The sequence below is a fragment of the Polypterus senegalus genome, chromosome 8 (genome assembly GCF_016835505.1).
Source record: "Polypterus senegalus isolate Bchr_013 chromosome 8, ASM1683550v1, whole genome shotgun sequence".
Classification (NCBI taxonomy): domain Eukaryota; kingdom Metazoa; phylum Chordata; class Cladistia; order Polypteriformes; family Polypteridae; genus Polypterus; species Polypterus senegalus.
The window spans coordinates 112,206,042-112,226,848 of NC_053161.1; positions in this window are offsets into that span (position 1 = coordinate 112,206,042).

The window sequence follows — 20,807 nt, forward strand, 5'->3', positions numbered from 1 at the left end:
AAAAAAGATATGATGTGAATTTAGTTGGATTACTAGTGTTTATCTAAGTGGACCAATTTTAAAAAATCATTTTATTTTCTGAACCCTACTTGGCCCATTACAGCAGGGGGTCTCAAAGTCGGTCCTGGGGGCCCACTGTGGCTGCAAGTTTTTGTTCCAACCAGATTCCTAATTAGTGACAACACCTGATTGCACTGATCTCATTTCATTAGCTGGTATTATTTTTCTTTTATTCTACATTCAGAAAGCACAGCAGCATGAGTTTTACATTTATAAGACGTTTAGAAAGGTCCGATGTTGAAAGCCCCTGCATTACAGGATTGTGTTAAGACTATATCCATCTCAGAAGCAATGGCCACTCCATCATAGCAGGCCAAGCTAACCTAACACATAATTTTTTGGATGTATAGGAATAAATCATGGACCATGACCAGGCTGAGTTGACACCCAGGTTGTTAGAGTTGTGATGCAGGAGCACTAAGCACTGATCCACTCAGTCAAGATAATATTAAACCAGATGTAACTGGCAGTTAAAGTGAAATACAATCAGAAAAATAGTCTTAATACTATAGATATAAACTAAATTCATTTTTCACAGCATAAGGCATTTGTTCCAAGATGAAAGCGCTATTCTGCTAATGCAGGTACAAACAGCCATCAGCCTTGGAAATTGCTTTCTCAGTGTACATGGGAATTTGCTGCTTTACCAATGAAAGCTGAATTGCATTAGAAAACATAGCTTTTCTGGCACAGCAAAAAGAAATTTCATTTGCAGTGGGATTGTGCTGCCCTCTGTCGGCAGAGGGTGCCGTGCCTGTTGCTGACAGAGTGTAAATGGAGTTAAAAAGCATGTCATTATTAGGTGTCTATGTTCCTGGACTAGTTTAGGTTTAACAAAACGCAGGTAGCTTTAGAAAACATCTGTAAATTAATAGAACTACTGAACAGGTCATGAGATTGCATAGCACCAAATAGGAAAGAGAAAAATCATATGTATTTCACTCTCACAGTGGTGTATCTCTATGTATAATTTATGCTTTACTGTGTGGAATCTGACATCAAAATGCACAATAATTTACCCTTGTTTGTTAAGTGAACATTTTAAACAATATTTTCAAATTCATTATATCTTTAGTTTTTGATTTGAGCCTCTCTCCAATATTGAGCAGTGTAAAAAGGCGCAATATATGCGCCCGACCTGACACAGTTTGGAGGCAGACGTATAAAATAAATAAACTTTTATTTTCTTCAGCTGGATGGCACGTCTTCCCCGTGTCCCCCAACCACAACACAGTCCCAAAAGCCCGACACACAAAAGCAAACTACTCTTCCTCTGTACCACCACTCCTCCCAGGCAACCTCGGCCTCTGGCCGCTAAGTGCTGGTTGCTTGCTACTTTTATTGGGCACCCGATTTCCGACATCCGGCTGCACTTCCGGGTAAGGCGAAACTAGTTCCCAGAAGGGTCCAGCAGCTCCTGCTGCAGCACCCCCTGGTGGCGCCTGTGGAACCCAACAGGGCTGCACAAAACTCCAACTCCCATGAAGCCCTGGGGAAGTCCAAGGCACCGCGGCAACCCAGGGAGGCTGCCATCTAGCGTCCAGGGGGAGATGTTGTTGTGTTTCCCATGCTTGTTCCCCTGGTACATATGCTGCAGGGGCATACCCGCTGGGCAGGCTGAGCCAGATTATTGAAACTTTCTTCATTCACACTCAGTTTGGGTTACATACAACTTCAAGTTCTGTACAAGGCACTTTTTGAAAATATACTAATAGTCTTAGGATGGCACAGTAGTTTGTGCTGATGCCAGAAAGCTCCCGGGACCAGTGTCTGATTGCCATTTAAGCCACTGTTTGAATGTCATTTGCACATTATCGCTGTGTTGACTGGTATGTTTTCTCCTGGTGGTCCTGTTTCCTTCCATATTCCAAACATAATCTGTAATTGCTTACTGAGCTCTTGATTTGATTTAATATACTTTGTTAATCCCCGAGGAAAACTCGTCTTTTTCCATGACCTTTGGGGGGTCAGATTCTAACCTTAATTTTGTTAATGTTTGTTTGCTATTTGCTGTGCCTTGATAGAGTGGAGTCCCATCTAGAGTTGGATCCTGTCTCAAGTCTGATGCTTCTGAAAAAAGCCCAGCCATCTACAACTCTTAAAAAGAAATGGTGGCTTACAAAATGGATTGATTGATAGATAAACAAAAGTTTTAAAAAGTGTTAAACCTACTTAAGTATTCTGTGCGGAAAAACTAGCACCAATGCAGCTAAAGCCTGCTCATAATGGCAATATCTTAGTATGAAACTAAGTTTAGTCAGTGATTTGGCTTAGAGTTAAATATTCCACTGAAATAAGAAGCAACTGTTTGGAAATATTTACTGAATATTCTAAATTACTCCAATGGGATATGTGCACCCTTCTTGGTGTTTAGATTATTTCCCACACCCACCCTCCTGTAGTTCCACTTCTGCTATTTGAAATTCTTCCCTCCTCTTGTTAAAGTCATGGACATTGGATATTTTTAGAGTATGGTTAAATGTTCTTCAGCGTCCTATGTGCTATCATTGTTTTTCGTTATTACTGTATTTTTGGCTGATATTTGTATCCAATTCTATAGATCAGTTTTATGCATTTTGTTTTTACATGAGTAGCACAAGCAGGTTAAGTGACTTACTCAAGGTCGCTCAGTTAGTTAGAGACATGGATTGGGTTAGCTGTCTATTGCCTCAACCTTAAATATGGTACCTCATACTTAATGTCCAGGGCAACAGCTAAAGAGGAGAATAACCAACAGATACCCAAAGCCAATTGTAACTAATGGCAGTCATTTGAATTATAGCTTCATATTTGTAATGGGGGGTATTGTGGTGGACGACTGGTGCACTTACTCACCTGGAACACTTGTAGAATGGAAGGACCGGGGAAGAGAGCATACACAAGGCACTATCTCTCCCAGATCACTAGATTGCAATCCCCCTGGGTTGCTGCAGTGCCAAAGATTCCCAAAGGGCTTGATGAGAGATGGAGACCTGCTAATCAGCCCTGTTGGGTTCCATGGGGGCTGCCAAGGGGTGTTACATGGACTGGGGAGCCCTACTTTATTGGACTCCCAGCTCAACTGGAAGTGCTTCCAGACCACGTTAATGGACCCCCGGAAATACTCACAGGTGTCACATAAAAGAAGCCCACTTCCGCAGTGCCAGGAAGCACACTTTGGAGGCAGAGGACAACACTTGAAAGAAAGAGAGAGTGAGAGAGATGACAAAGACAGAAGGAGAAAGTAAACAAAGTGCTGTGTTTTTTTTATTGTGCTTAATTGTACTGTGCTTTGGTGATGGGAAGCAACAGGTAAGCGTTTTCCAGAACAGAATAGACCTGTCTGTTGTGCTGGACTTGTGTCTGCATCTGTCTGTGTAGGGTTTGGAGAGCTGGAGCACCCCCTGCAGGCCACACTATATTGTAATTTGATGTACGAATATGGACAGCTGCATCCCTTTCAGGAATGAAATACAGAATGGGCAATCACTAGGCACAAGATAGGAACAACAGCTGGACAGGGTGGTTGAAGTAATATTTTTCCAAACATACAGTATCTGACTTTATACATATCAGTGAAAGAAAAGAATCTAAAGTCTGTTTAAATTGCTTTTCATTTATTTTTCAAATTTGTCCCATACATCACTCAAAACAATTCAATGATACATAAAATTATACTGTTGACTTAATTTCATAATGCTGCTTTTCCACTAGCTACCAGGCTAAAACTGTCTCCTGTTTGGTTTCCATTTGTTCATTTTCAAGGTTTTTTGAACTAATCCATTTCACTGTGCAACCAGTGGTGACCTGGTTATGCCCAATAGAAGCCGCTGTAAGATCAGAATCAATGATTGGCTACAGTGTAAGCCTGAACACAAGGCATTACTTCGAGTCATTAGCAAAAAGAACAGTTAGTGCTACAGTAACATACTCCATAACAAAATGACTCCTAGGTAAGGATGAGGCTGTGCTCTGCTTGTATTTGATATAACCAGTGTCCAGGTTTATTAAAAAATACCTCATTATGCACAGAACATTGTCTCTTTAGAAGAATAGTTGAGTAGGATGGGATTAATTTTTTGAGTGGCCCTTTGATCAAATTATACATTATTTTTTTATACTGTGGAGGCTGGCCCGGACACAGACAGGCAGACACGTTCATTTTACCCACCACACGTTTATTTACACTATTTATACGGTCCATAAGTGCCACACAAACCCCACAAGTCCCCAAAGTCCTGGCCACACAATGCCTTACTATCTTCAGGCCACCTCCTTGCCTTCTCCAGCAAGCTCAGTCCACTCCACTCCCGACTCTCACCTCGAATGAAGGGAGGCGGCCCCTTTTATTCACACCCGGATGTGTTCCAGGTGCTTCCCGGCAATCTCCCACCGACATGCCCCCTTGTGGCGGAAGTGCCGGCTGTATCCCCGGAAGCACTCCGAGTGTCCCTGCTCCTCTTCCCCTTAGCACTTCCTGTTGTGGCGGAAGTGCTGAGGTCCAGAGCTCCAAAGACATGGGGCCACCCCCTGGTGGTGACCACAGGCCCCTACAGGGTGGAGCTTCAAAGCTCTGTACCCGTGACCCCCAAAGGAACCAGGGCGGTCGCCCCCAGATGGTCTGGGGAAGGCGCAAGCCCTTCTCCGGACCTCCTGGGCGTCCCGGCCGGGTCGCCACCCCAGCCACCTCTGACAATACCTTAAATGTTTTTATGCTTGTCTTTGGAATTAGGGTGCTTTCATGGGTTCCACGATCACAAGCAAAATGTAAGTGGCCTCATTTACAAAGCGAATGCTTGCTTCTTTCCACAAATATTTTGGCACAGATCACTCTGAATGAGATGGCACATTACTGTGAATTTAACTAAATGGTTGAAGAGAAAAAGAATTACAATTGGGCACACACTTTCCCCACTCTACATAATGGATCTTACTGACACCCTAATCCCAGAAAAGGGTTAAAAAGGGTATTAAGCATGCAGTATTCATGCTGATCAAGGAAGACAATCAAGGTTAAAGAATGACAGACCAGAAGGTATGGAAGGAGCTCAGATGACAGTGATGGGACTCTAAGGGAGGAAGAAACGTGAGAGTGTAGAGATGATGGCATCCAGTAGCTTTGTTATTTCTTGATGACACTTGATTGTTTTCTACAGCTAAACTTTTTTCTCTAGAATGAGAGGACATGCCACCATCTAGAGCAGGCATGTTAAACTCACTACCATTGGTGAGCCGTTTCGACTGCTATATGTGCATCAGCGGGCCGCACTTTAACAAATAATGTTATACAAAGTTACTGTAGCTTTCTTTTTCAATACTGAAAACTTTAAAAAATGTAACACTTAAAATTTAAAGAAAAGCAATTTATTTCCATACAATCTCCGTACAACAGTGTACAATTAGAGTTTTAGCCTCTTAGCTAGATCCTTATATAGGAGTCTTACAGTCTGAGACTTATTTCTTTTGTCCGACACTTGGCATCTCTTGTTAGTAACCAGTTTGTCAATATCAGGCTTGAAATCTTGTGCAGCTGCAACTTTTATGAGGGATGAAAGGTGCTCGACCGTAAGTCTTGAGCGATGTGGGGTTTTGGTAGCTTTCATTAGTGAAAACAATTGTCATAAAGGTAAGTGCTTCCAAACATAGACAGTACTCTCGATGCCAACTTACGGATCTGCACATACGAGGGTGGCAGGTAAGCATACAAGCCTGGCACACCAACTTCATTATATTTTGCCATCAGAATAGAATCTGACTGCAGTTCAATCAATTCCATTTGGATATTCTCAGGCTCATTCTCAATGTTGTTAGAGTATGGTGACGTAAACAGCACAAAGTCCTGTTCGTATGAACTGAAATCACGAGAATGCTCACTAAATTCATTACTCAGTAATTCAAGTTGGAAAGCAAATCCTCCAAAAATCTAATTTAACTTTACTAAGTTGACTTCAAAGTTTATATTGTAAAATAAGCCGACATGCAAAAAGCCCCCTGACCTACACTAATTTTCCAAATTCAAAATCACAAAAATTTTTTAATAAGCAACCCATCAACTTCTTTCATCCAATTCAGATCTTCAGCTGTAGTCTGCACTGTTCGTTACAATACTACCACACAATTACATACAACTAGAGCAAAAAAACATCCATCCTCTTCCGCTTATCCGAGATCGGTTTGCGGGGGCACCAGCTTCAGCAGAGATGCCCAGACTTCCCTCTCCCCAGCCACTTCTACTAGCTCTCCCGGGGGAATCCTGAGGCGTACCCTGGGCAGCCGAGAGACATAGTCCCTCCAGTGTGTCCTGGGTCTTTACCTCACCAGGGAGTTCCAGGAGGCATCCTGATCCGAAGCCTGATCCACCTCATCTGAATCCTCTCGATGCGGAGGAGCAGTTCCTCTCGGATGACTGAGCTTCTCAGCCTATCTTTAAGAGTATAGCGACCCCGGCTGAGTGATGGTCAACTCTCAGACTGATGGTTTATGAACTGTGTTATCGTTTCCGTGACCTTGTTCCATAAACACACCGTTAGAGCTATAAAAGGCAAAGTACAAAATAAAAAGCATGTAAATAATTTAACATAAACATTTGCAACCTTTGTTTTACATATAACACAGAGAAATTAATACCTTGTTCACTTTTCAGCGAGGTGCTTGATTGTTAACCCCATATGTCGCCATTTTCCTTTCCTATTCCCGGCAAAACTGCACAATTAATTATGCAAACTAAAGACACCCAATAACTTGTCAAAATAAAAGTCACACAAACGGTGTGATTCAAGCCTTGCTGAAGCATCATATGTCATTTACAAAGGGAAAGCCCAGACCCTCTGCGGAGGAAACTCATTTCAGCCGCTTGTATTCACGATCTCGTTCTTTTGGTCACTTGTCACAGCTCATGACCATAGGTGAGGGTAGGAGCGTAGATCGACTGATAAATTGAGAGCTTTGCCTAATGGCTCAGTTCCGTTTTCACCACGAAAGATCGATGCAGAGCCCGCATCACTGCGTACGCCACACCGATCCGCCTGACGACCTCCCGCTCTATTACATGAAAATATGCAAGCTATTAGTACTCGTGATGGTCAGTTCTGCCCAGTGGCCAGTCTCAGCAGCCAAGCCAGTAGTGTAGCCCGTCAGGCTGCTACAGCCTAGCACTTCAGTTGTGAAATCGCTCCTAAACTAACTTTGGTCAAGGGGGGGCAGTGTCATGCCAAGGATATCGAGGAGCTGACGTCGCAGCTGCAACTATACTAGCAGATGACATTTCCGGTACCGTAATGCAATGGGAAAATGCGTTTTTGTCAGGAGGCAGAAGAAAGAAAAGTCAATAAGTAACGCCGAAGATGCAGAATGATTCAATCACAAATGATAGTAATCATTTTGTACAAGTTTAGTGCTAACTAGGATCTGTCATGCGGGCTGCACAGATTTCTGTTGAGGACCGCATGCGGCCCACGGCCTGCATGTTTGACATGCCTGATCTAGAGGCTGAAGAATTTACTCTAGCTATAGGAATAGAAATACATGGAAAACTATCAGAAATTTACGGAAATATTTTAAGTGCTTTAATTCTTTCTGTAGGTAGATCAGTGGGTAGCTCCGATACCTCACATATCCATTGTTCGAACTGTTTGAATACCATTGTTTGAATCTCAGTCCCTGGTGTGCTCTGAGCACATGATTAACTGTTTTTTCCTCTTATTTTACTTCCACATCCTGATACATGTGAATGAGTCAATACTTGATGACTTAAATTGGTGTGTGCATGAGAGCGCCCTTCAATGGACTGGTGTCCTGTTTTTGGATGGCTCCTTCATTGTGGCCAGTGCTGTCAGGATAGGCTCTATCTCCTGTGACCCTGAGCTGGATTAAGTGGGTTCCAGAATGGTATGTTATGTTAATTTCTTCTTCCAGCGATAGCTGGAACAGTTAGATGAGTGCTGCTTGATTTTTGTCAAGGAAATAAATATTTAACTGCAATACGTATCTGAAAGTTTGCATAATTGTAAAACCAAAATATGTTAATTTGACATCATGAAACTATTCAAATTTACAAAATGGAATTTAGAGAAAATATACAGTTACTAACTTTAGTCCAGAATGTATCAATTTTCTTTAATGCCATACATTTTGAAATTCCCAGAGTTAGAGATACAGAGTACCCAGTAGCATAAGGTATACTGTATGGGCCTATTAGCAAAATTGTCAGATTCTACTTGAGTCTAAAGAGGTTTGTATTATTTTTTTTTATAGATTTCTGATATTTTGTGAATGAAAAAAGATTTTTTAAGAAGGTTTGATTTTTTCCTCTGTATACTCTTGTGTGATTGTTTTTTTCGTCACATACTTCCAGGTTGTCATGCCAACTGCTGGGTATGCAGTTACCCTTGACTAGTGAATTCTGTGCAAGTCAGAATGACAGGTAACTGGTGATAACTTCTATGGGAGTGGGATTAGAACTTCAATCCATCTATTCATTATCCAACCCGCTATATCCTAATTACAGGGTCACGTGGGTCTGCTGGAGCCAATCCCAGCCAACACAGGGCACAAGGCAGGAAACAAACCCTGGGCAGGGCGCCAGCCCACCGCAGGACGCACACACACACACACACACACACACCAAGCACACACTAGGGACGATTTAGGATCACCAATGCACCTAGGGTTAGAACTTTAAAAAAAAAAAGGAAATATAAACATTTCCAAAGGAAATAAAAGTAATTGTCTTGGAGTTTTACGTTCCAGATTATAGCTTTATGTTACCACAGAGTGAGTGGGGCTCATTTGATTCATTAAACAATCATGCATATCTTATCGTATCAACAGTAGGCATGAGACAAAATTGGACTGTATCAAAATTTTGTATCAAAATACAAAATGCTGTCAATACAAAATGCAGCATTGCATTAAAAATTGTATGACATTGCTACATGACTAAAATGAAACATGAAAGCAAACAAAAATGTCTTTTACCAAAAGCAAGGAATTTAAAAAAACTGAGTGAAAAACTATCCATCCATCCATTATCCAACCTGCTATATCCTAACACAGGGTCATGGGGGTCTGCAGGAGCCAATCCTAGCCAACAAAGGGTGCAAGGCAGGAAACAAACCCCGGGCAGGGTGCCAGCCCACCGTAGGGTGCGCACACACACACACCAAGCACACACTAGGGACAATTTAGAATCGCCAATGCACCTAATCTGCGAGTGAAAAACTAGAATTAAGGTTTACATGATAAGCTGAATGCACTTTGGCAGAAGCCTTATTCGCCACCAGTATAATGCTGTGACGGTTAAAAGTGTCAGCGCACAACATAGACAATACTGTATGTGAAAGTGGGTTTGTGCTGGAGGAAAAGTCACACTTAATTTAGTTAGTTGCATCCTTGGATGAGTATGGTGATTCACAAGATTGTGTCATAAATTCACAACTGCATCTATAGGCTTGTTTTCAAATCTAACTCTTTTGGAACCGGAAAAGTACAAACCTACTATTGCATTGGAACAGTTCTCATGATATGCTCAAACATAACAGGGAGCAGAAAGCTGTAGTTTCTGTGGCTCTCGCATAAACCCCTGGATTATTTGGGATAAAGCTCAGGATGTTTTAAGAATGCAGGCAGAGAATCTTGAAGCATGGTGTATATAAAAGCTGTCACAGAAGATGTGTAGTCTACAGTGGACTGCGGGGAGTGGCAGCTTGCAAAAGTGGAGGACAATCCAAGTAGCAGTGGCGAGATGCCAGTTGGTGTCTGCTATTTTATGAGGCATTGCCTGTTGTCATAACAGCGGGAAGATGGTACTTCTCAGAGTACAATCTTTCATTGGTAAATAAACACACATTTTTGGGCTTAACTGTCATTTGGTATGTGACATTCCATCTTGGTGTTTGTTTACAATATTTAAGATTATTTAATTTTATTTTGATGCAAAATAAAATCCTTAAAAAAATATTCTTATTGATTTGAATCTATTTTGACATTTTTTGATTTATGAATGTCTAATAATAAGTTACACTAAACATACAATATATGTCTTTTATGAAGATTTTGTATCATGGGAATATTGTATCGTGAAGCCTCAATCTCATGCCTATTGTTTAGCATCCCACATGACCTTTGAACAGACCATTCTGGGTTATGGTTTTCATGTGAGCTATACACGAAAACAAAAAATGTATATAAGACATTTAAACAAAAATACATATAGTAATTTAGAAAAAATAATGTAGACATTAAGACAAAGCACATGTGTATGTATTTTGACCTAGAATTAATAAATCAAGCCAAATGCAACATCCTAATAGTCATTGCTCTATATAGCAAATATCTTTAAGTATTAAAGTTTCACACTTCTAGAAAAATAAATCACATTTCACTGCATTAGTCCCATAGGTCACCAACGCTTTTTGAGACAACTTGCAGCTTGAAAGAAATTCACTGTAATTTTAAATACAATATCGGCAGTCAAAAATGGTCATTTTTCTATCCAAAACAAGTTTTCATGACTGCAAAATTGTTATATTTCTCCTTATGCAAAGTCTGGTCATTTAACCCCTGTTTTGTTTTTTTTTTTGGTTTCATTTTCTGATTTAATGATTCCAATCTCAGTCGCACACAAAGAAAATTATTTTAATAGAAAGACATCCCTGTTGGTTAAAGAAACCTTGTTTTTTTTTGCTTTTTATTCAGAATCTTCACTCAGTGCTAGGCAAACCGATTGAAAATGATTTCAAAAGTAAGACCATAAATAAAACACAAGAGAGGGCATTTTTGTCAAAAATCATTGGCCATAATATTGGTATGACTTGGAACTGCAGGATTTCAATATAAGTTCAACCTGAATCTGCGCACAGTGTTAAATGCGTAGCCCAAATTCTATCAAACACCTTATCAGCATTCAAAGATAATAGCCACAGTGGGTTTTCTGAGGTTGATAAGTCAAATATTACATCAGAAAGAAAGTGGAGACTGAAGAAAGAATGTCTGTCTTTGTTACGGTAGATCCTGTTTGGTCTTGTGAAATGAAGGAAGAGAGCAATTTTACTTGGTGTCAGTGTTTATAAGAGAAATAGGTCAATAAATGTTTATAATAAATATTACAAGTTGAACAATGTATTTATTTAGTTATTATTATTAATATTAATAATAATATCATCATCCTCATCACTGTACTTTAAAGGAAGATTCTAAAAAGTTATATTTAAGAGAAAGCTTCTAGAAGCATGCCAGTGTCTTTTTCATAGTTGTTGCTTAGAGCTTCTTGGAACAATGGAAGTTTTTTAAAAATTGGCAGGGTATCCAACTAGTCCCAAGCTTTTCTACTTTACTACTTTACTTTTCTACTATAAACTTATACTCTCAGCAATTCAGAAGGCTTTAATATATTAAATAAATTATTTGAAGCTGACACAGTGATCATTGCTGCTGCTTCCAGAGGCCCAGAATTGATCACCAGCGTGGCTGCTGTCTACTTGGAGTTTCCATTGCCTTTACACATTTATACTGTTTTTTTTAGTGTAGTACTGTCAGTAGTGTGGGTGTTAGGCTAGTTAGACTGTATATCTTTTGTTTTTTTCCTGGGTTAGTCACAGTCATTAAGCACAAAGTATACTGAACTTGTCGCAGTGTCTACTACTTCATTAGTCTTCAGTTCTTTTCAGACTGTGAAAAATGGCTTACCAATTACACATGAAATCATGACAGTTTGTACACCTCAGTCTATTACTATACATGAATGGAACAAGTTGTAGAATCTTCTTGAAAAAGCTGATTGCAGACAAAATATGATGATCAGGAGGTTGTTAGTATGACTAAGTCATAAATAAGTAGTTTACAATGACACTGCATTTCCATTCTACAATTCACATAAAAATTTAAAAACTGAATTAGATTTATTAGCTTATATCAGATATGTTAAAAATAAAAAGGAGAGTCCTGGTCAAAATTTGTAATATGCCAAATCTATAGCACTGTGTTCAGTTATGGTCACCACTATAGTAAATCGATATGACATGTATTACCTCTACAAATTGTGCCTATTAGTAAAGTGCCATTAAAGGAAGGAACCAGCATGAGGGCTTCAAATGATAACTTTTGATAAAGGGAAGTGGAAAAAGTTGATGACTTGAAATGACTTTCAGATTCACAATTCATGATTATGAGGTTGCTTGTTATTTATTTTGGACAAAGACTGATCAGGCTTCATCTGGGGGTGCATATCTACGAAGAAAAGATAATAAGCCCCAAAGATATATTTGATTAAACACAAAAAACACTTTTCTATGAAGTGCAATCAGGTTGTATAAGGACTTCAGTTTTATGTCATTTGTTTTTACTTTAAAAATATTTACAGCATGTTTCAAAGGGTTCATCAAGGTAATTGTTTCCTGAAACAAAAACAAACTCATTAAAATGAAAATGAAAATGAAGTAAAGCCTATCAAAAGCTATTTTTGCCATTAATGGCCACTAAAACACAGGCAAAAACATGGCTTTATGGCCATTAGCCTCTATTAATTTCCTTGTTGATATATGTGTTCATGCTCGGTGAACACAGCACTTGTAAATGAATAGGGGTTTCAAGAATTGACAGTACCTGCATCCTTGTGGCTCTTTCACTTTCAAGGAGATAAAGATTCTTCAAAATCTGTTAATATATTCCTAATGTCAAAGGGTGCTAATGTGCACATGGCATCTCGCCCAGAGATTTTTAAATGTCTTCCTCAGGAAATACGTTCACTAGTTTTTTCGAGTTGAGGTCAAAAAAAAAAGATTAACCATGGCCTTTTAAACATTTGTGACATTAATGGAGTTGTTTTCAGTTTTTAAGTCAGAAATGCACCTTAATGTTCTAAAGGTATTTTGTATGGCAACAGCTTGTAGCATTTTGATTTCCAATGTCTTCTAAATTAAATCTTCATGTTTCCACTAGATTTATACAGTTTCCAGTTTAACAGCAAAATCTAAGGACACACAGTCAAATTAATTGTCAAATGACTTTACCTGCATGAGTGTGCCCAGCAACTGGCTCGCATTATTATTCAGAGTCAAAGCCTAACTATCTCCTTGCAAAACAGTACTGCAAAATTTGATTTAGAAGTTAGTTGAAAGTTAATTATGCTATTTCCTGAGTATTATAACATTTTAAAAGAGAAAGAAAATATTGCAGTGTCTACACAACTACCCAGTTCAACTACCCAGTTAACAGACACACATCTAAATGTAGCAGCCTAATAGAATACAATATGACTCACTGTGACAATGCGGGTTCCACTTCATGCTCCCATCTTACTTCTGGGAGCTCTCGAACCCAACACCATCAGTAATGTCACAGATGAGCTAGGCAGTGAAGTGCAAAAAAAGTTCTTTTATTAAAATCAACAAAACCAAAACAGTGTTCAAATAAATAATGCAGTGTCTCAGAAATCTTCAAATAAATAATCCAATAAAGACAGGTGAAAGGGTGGAGGTTAAAAACACAATAGAAAAAAAATCCTTTTAAAACCGAGGTTAAAATACCGGCTTGAAGCAGTCTTTCTTTAAAAATCTGGTGCATACTTATTCCTTACTGGTGGCTCCCCTGTTTCTCCCTTTCGGGACCTGAAACAGGGGAATCGCCCAACCAGCAAATGCAGCTCCTTTCAATACTGGTCCGGTAGCCCTCCGATCCCCAGCTTTGTTGGCCTCCAGCCAGGCCAAGACTTGGGTTCCTTCCCGAGCAGCCAGTGTGCTCATGCTGAGGCTCAACACGCCCAAAGCCTCCTCGACTCCGCTTCCTTCAACGGCTAGTCGACTCCTTTGCCGGTCACTCCAGCTCCTCAAAATTGCTCAGCTGGAGAGAACGCTTCAATCTGCCCTCTCCGAGAGTTGGCCAAACTCTCCTCTGGGGCTCTCCTACCAGCTGCCTTCCACCTTCATAGAGCCTATTCTTGCTCACGCTCTCTCTCTCACTCTCCTGCACTGGCTTTCTTCTTCCTGCTTCCTTCTTCTCCATTAACCTCCATTCTTACTCTCTCTTCCCCCATCCCCACCCCCGACCTCCTTGCGCGTCTATTATATGCTCCGGGGACGTGGATCAGGTGTGGCAATCAACAGCTCCTGGCAACAATTCTGGATGCGGGCGACTCCTCACCTGTGCACTTAAGCGAGGATGTCCGCATCACAAATCACCTGGGAACCTCTCCCCTTCCCCTCTCTAAGCCGTGTGTGTGGCGATTATTCATTTAAAAGTGGCCTCTGATCTGAGCTGTGGTCCCACTACACCACACTCACACACCGAACATTTAAAAAAAAATTCATTACGTTTCCGCTTATCTGTTGTGACTCGGCCTGGTGCACAAAACTGCAGTTAAGGCTTTACCTTCATCAGCAGACCTCAATATTTTCCTGAGGACTATTATCAAAAATGAGCCTTATCCAGATTTAAAAAGCAGACTTCTGACCCAAAAAAAAGAGTCAGGTTTATTAAATTCCAAAATAAAAATGAAAAATAAGAGGTGAACCATAAAACTCCTGGCCCAAATAATCCTTTATATGTAATAATTTAATTGAAAAAAAAAAAAGTAATAGCAAAAGCAAAAAAGCTGCAAAAAAGGTTATGCCTAAAAGACAAAACAAAGCAAATTAATTCTTACTCTAATAGAAAAATCCTAATTACAAAAGCATAGTTCAGAATCCAGAAAATGAGAGAAAATAGTCAAAAATTGAAATCGACACGAAAACCAAAAGTAGATCTAATAACATAGCAGCCATCTTATAACCTGCTGTGCACTGGAGGGCTATCCCTAGCTTCAGTGTTTAGTGGCCCCACCATTTTAGGTTCAATATAAATTGTACTTCTTGCATAACGTAAAGAATCATTGTTAACATAAGAGTAATTTTAAAAATACTGAGAAAATATTGAGAAAAATATAAGAAAGAAGACAAAAACATTACCAATTATATTAAAATAATATTTAAAAAACACTTAAGCCAGAGGTAAACCTCTGGGTACACTGTTAACATTGCCTTATTGGAAATCAGATATAAAATACCTTTAATTGTTTTATGATTAAGCAAACTACTGTATTACCATAAACCGCAAGCCAGTTCTGTCGATTATTCTGCCCTGTAACAGATCAGGCCATATCTCAGGTGATTTGGGGGCTTTCATGCAAGCAGGGTATCATCTGCAATGTCCTTTTGTTGATGAGGCTTCACACGACTTGTGGAGCATCCTCAGAGGTACCATTAGAGGTATGTTGTTAGTTTGTTTAGGCATGGAGGAAATGACTTTTAAAGAACTTTGAGTAGTGAGCAATGCTGTAGGAATTGCATCTTCTCTGGTATAGTTGGCTTCTGAAGAATCTGATTCTGCTCAAGGAAGTTGACCCATTTGATATTTCTATTCCTATGTAGCCCCAACATTCACAGTATAAGAACTATGTCTACTTTGAGAAGTTACCATTTCTTTTTTCCATCTTGCTCCAATCATCCTTCCTACTGTTCTCATTCAGCAGATTTCAGAAAAAAAGTTTTAATTAAAGTGGTCAGGAGATGAAATAAAGTCAAAAATACATGTAAGGGTTGATACCAGAGAAAACCAGAAAACGCTAAACAAAAATCAAAGCTTGTTATTTAGAAAACAATGATTAATGAAACATGCAGAAAGTCACACATGAAATGTTAAATCAATCCAAACTCAGATGAGAACAAAACACCTTTGGTGACCCTTTAACCGGTTGTGCTGATGATGTCACATGCTGTGCACTCTAAGGGAATCCTGGGAAATCTCCAAGAGGCTTGCAAAATGCAGGTGCTTACAAGCATCCAACGTGACATCAGAAGGTAAAAAATGATAAATCTTTCAGGAATGAAGATGGCAAGAAATAACTGGCAAAACTGAATTCCTAAAGGTAAAAAAAAATCAAGTTAGACTCACTGAAGTCAAAAACACTCTTTAAGAGGCAGAAAGAATGTCTAGAACCGAGTCATTAGTTTTTGCAAAGGAGTTAGGAGTGGTGTATGTGCCTTACAGTAGAGTCCACTTAGCGTGTCAAGGCATTCAAACAAGTGTGTAAATGATGACCCATAAAAGGAAAAAATGGAGATTCTTTTGTTTTACAGTGTGGAGATTTGCAATATGAGAGCAGAAACAGACCCAGACTTTCCTGAATAGTGGTTAGACCCTTAAATGACTTGTACACTTAACTAACAGTTTGTACAAATGTTTCAGCCTAGACATTAATAGTGATATGGTATGAGATGAACAAATATGTCTAACTTTTTTTGCTTTCAAAAACAAAGCATATTCCTATTCTGTAAATGGCGGTTTGTTATCACTAACAACAATTTCATGTATTGCATACGGGCTAAAGTGGTTTCTTAGCACTTAAATTTTCATATCTGTGCTTGAGGAGTCCATTATTTCCTCTTCTGCTTATTTTGATTAAGCATTAACTATGACTGGAAATGTGTTTCCCTCACATGAACCAGTAAAATGTACTGGTAGAGAATCCATTGCTATTGTTTATTTTGAGGGACCTAAGGATAGTATGCTGCTTGGATGACAGGATTATCAACTACCTGTTGCTCAATGTTATTGTCAATTTCAGACCACCATAAATAACAACAAACAATGGCCTTCATCCTTAAAACACTAGGATGATTTGTGTAACCCTGTGAATACTCTTTGATATACCTTAGGTGGAAAGTTAATTCTCACATGAAGCAACATTGTTGCACAGTAAGTTCACTTCACTTATTAAAAAGGGTGACAACACATCATTCATGGTAATGTTTGTGGACTTGTTTCCCTTAGTCGCCAGTTCAAGTACTGTTGAAAAAATAGGAACAGCTTGAGTCTCATTACATATTTCAATAGTGCTAACTGGTAGTGTTTCACTGTATGTGTTCAGTTTTCAGTTTTCTGCACTTGAAAAAAGACAAGAAAGGCCATTTGCATTTGCGTAATATGCTTCTGGTCTACACGGACTTGTGAAGTTCATCACACAAGTGCAAATCTGCATTCAAAAAGGAAAAAGAACAGCTTGTGTTCAATGTTCAGGCTCACTTTGATGAACAACACAGCATTCACATGCCATGTGACACATTTCCTCAGGGCTGACATACAGGGTAAGATGAGGTGACCACCTCAGGTGCCATTTCGATAAGGATGCAGTGGCTGTGAGGCATCTGTTAGTGAAGATTCACTGATCTAGACTTTGCTGATGAAGCTTCAATCTTCACATAGTCAATGGAGGCTTTGATTGGGGGTCTTGAGAGACTGAGTGAGGAGTCTGAGTGTCTGGACTTGCGAGTGTCCTGGATAAAAACCAAGATCCAGGCTTTTAATAACCTCTTAGGCACAGTCATCAGCAGTGTGTCTGTCTGCAGAGAGAGTGTCAACCTTGTCAAGAGGTTTACTTACCTCAGCAGAGACATTCATGTCTGTGGTGACTTTTCTTATAAAGTCAGTAGATGGATTGGGTGAGCATGGAGGTTCATGAGGTTGCTGGAAAGGGGTGTGTGGCGCTCCCAATATCTATGGAAAACGATGAAGGTCCAAACATTTAGAGCCCTGGTGCTTCCTGTCTTGCTATATGGTTGCGAGAAATGGACGCTATCCAGTGACCTGAGACGAAGACTGGATTTCTTTGGTACTGTGTCTCTTTGGAGAATCCTTGGGTACTTCTGGTTTAACTTTGTGTAGAGTGAGCGGTGGCTCATGGAGTCTCGAATGAGGAACATAACCTGCATTGTGAGGGAGCGTTAGTTACGGCACTATGGCCATGTGATGTGATTCCCTGAGGGTGATCCGATTCGCAGGATCCTCATTGTTGAGGACCCAAGTGGCTAGACCAGGCCAAGGGGATGCCCACGTAATACCTGGCTGCGGCAGAGGGTCATTTCTAGAGGGAGGGACTGGACTGCATGTCTGCCTGGGGGGATGTCAATCAGGATCCTGAGCTGTTTATACATTTGTATAGTTTTTAATGCCTATTTTCAGTCTATTTTTATTGTAAAACTATTTGTTTAATTTTTTTTTTTTTTTACATTTTTACAAAGTAATATTGCAGTACATTTATTTATTTATATTTATTATTAATTATTTTCTCCATTGGTCAGAGGATGCACTGAATCATGAGATTGTTGTATATTTGAACCTGTATTGCAATATATATTTTATGTGGATTGGGAGTATCGTCTCATGCCCAGAAAGAATACACTGTATGTTGAGGAGATGGCAGAAACATACCTGGCCTCAAATCATTATTTAACACTCTGGCCCGGCATCACCTTATATCATCAGGCAGGCATTTCTCATGTCCACCTATTTGGGATGAAAATCGAATAGCTTCTGCTTTGAAGACACTCAGCAACGCTAAACAAAAGTGTACATAGACTGAGCTTGAGGCATTATCAGTTATGTACTGTGTTAAGACATTACCTCAAAGGGCAGAGTTCACACTTTTCATGATTTTAATGTTCGGGAAACTCTATAGTCTATGACAGTTACAAGGACGCAAAGATGGGCTCTAATGGTCTTTGCACACCACTAAACATATTTGACAAATATATACACCTTCAGTGAAAAAAGGAGCATGTTTTGTTTGTTTATAATGAAAAATATAATTTTTCCCATTACAATTAACACTTTGCTTTAACATTTTTTTATTTTTTAGTATCCATTATGAAACTGTGCATTAGATTATATTGTTTAAAAACTAACAGTGGGTGACTCAGTCCCTCTCACTCATTTACATGATTTGGATAATTGTTAAATTGTGCCTGTTTTCATAGACCATGCTTCATATGAAAAGGTCCCTCTACCAAACTGACAGGCAGCAAATACAAAAATGAGGCTGAAAAATAAAATAATGTTGGGCTTTGGGACAGCTTAGCTATTAATTAAACAAACAAGCCTGATGGACTTAATGGTCTTCTCTCCTTTGTCAGATTACTTATGTTGATATGCTTTCAAGTTGATTGACAATTTCTCTATTTCCTATTAACATCTACACTTTATGCATTAGGGTTGAGATGGTTTTCGGGTGCCTTGTGTTGTTTTTTAAGAGATGAATTCATGCTCCTGAGCCCTTGGTTTAATTTCTTGTTTTAAGTATGACTTTTATGTTCAGCATGCTAATGACCAAAAAAGTTAATATTATAAGGAGATAAATGTTAACAGTACTTTGGATGAACAGATATAGTTGCATTTATTTTAAATACTGACTTATTTTGGTGGCTAACAAAATTCTTCCATACATGCCTGGTCACTCTGATGCTGTGTGGTAGCTAGCCCGTGTGATCTTATTTTCCTTCCTTGTGCTTGATGTCACTGAGATGGAGTTAACTGGATTTGGCACTGGATGACTAGATGAATGTGTGGATAAGATCTGTTTCTCACCTGGAATTTAGCAGCAGGCTTAGTCTACCTTTATACCTCCTTTGCTACTTCTATTGGAATCAATCTTCTAGTATGCTAGATTTCTGTGCCATGCTTATGATAAATCTCATACATCTTTATCAACCTTTCATATACACATATAGTAAATTGACCATATTAAAAACTGTAACAGACATTTACACCACAGTTGTAGACAAGTGTCTTATTAATAACATATGTGACACTCTCAAATCCACTCAATCCCTAATTAATTAAGATTGCAGTGTCTAAATGACAGAACACTATCATGATTTTAGAACTTTCACAAGTGCCAATCTCGGAGATGACCTGGACATTTTTATCCTGAGATGCTGGACCAATGAAGAAGTTATATTTCTGTCAAAAGTATAACACTGGCCAGAAACCTAGCAAGTGAAGAGTTACTAGAATCACTTCCTATAATATACCTCTGGACATCATTAGATTCATGTTAAGTGGATGGATCCATATTATCTAGGTCATTTCTCTTGAGGATGTTAGAATTACTTTAGGACTTGACTTAACAAAAGTCTTTAATTCTTCATTTTCCTCACCACTGGATTTCAAAAGCCCTGTATCCCCCATTTTGTATGATATTACTCTGCCACTTTTGATTATCAATAAAGCTGCTGCTGCTGCAAGTGAATAAACATAATTTACTATTGCGTTATAGAAAATTTAAGGGGAACACGGTAACACAGTGCCTCATACTGCTGCCTGATGGTTTTAATATGTATGGCATTCACATGTTCTCCCTATATCCATGAGGATTTTCTCCAGCATTCTAACCCAGAGTGTATGAATGTTAGGGTTGATTGATGATGTTAAAGCTGAGTGAGAGTGACTAAATGTACATTGGTGCAGTTTCTTGTCCAAAGTTAGTTTCTACCATGCTTCTACTACCCTACATTGGAATCAAACAAATGAACATTCACCCTCCATCTTCAGGGCTATAATACTTACCTGGTAGGATTGGGCGCAAAACAGAAACCAGGCCAGGGATTCAACCATCAGCCATTAGCTGGTGTTTTTTTTCACTCATTTACACAAGTCTTCTTTTAAAGAGAATCTTGAACAAACTGATGTTCCAGATGGTGATCTTTATATAGTTGTGCTGATTATATCATCAAACAAGGCCTTAGTGACCACAACTCCAACAACAGTTTGCCACATCATAGCAACTGTCATAAACTTGAGTCTTAGATGTACTTTAAGGGGTGTGAGGCCTCCAAGGTAACTCACAAAGCAGACCAGGTCTACCATTGACCTATCCAAGGTTGCCTGACCCCAAATTAGCCAGACCCCCCGCTATCTGCAGGTTTTGTCCTGACTATGCATAAAATGGGAAATATAGCTTT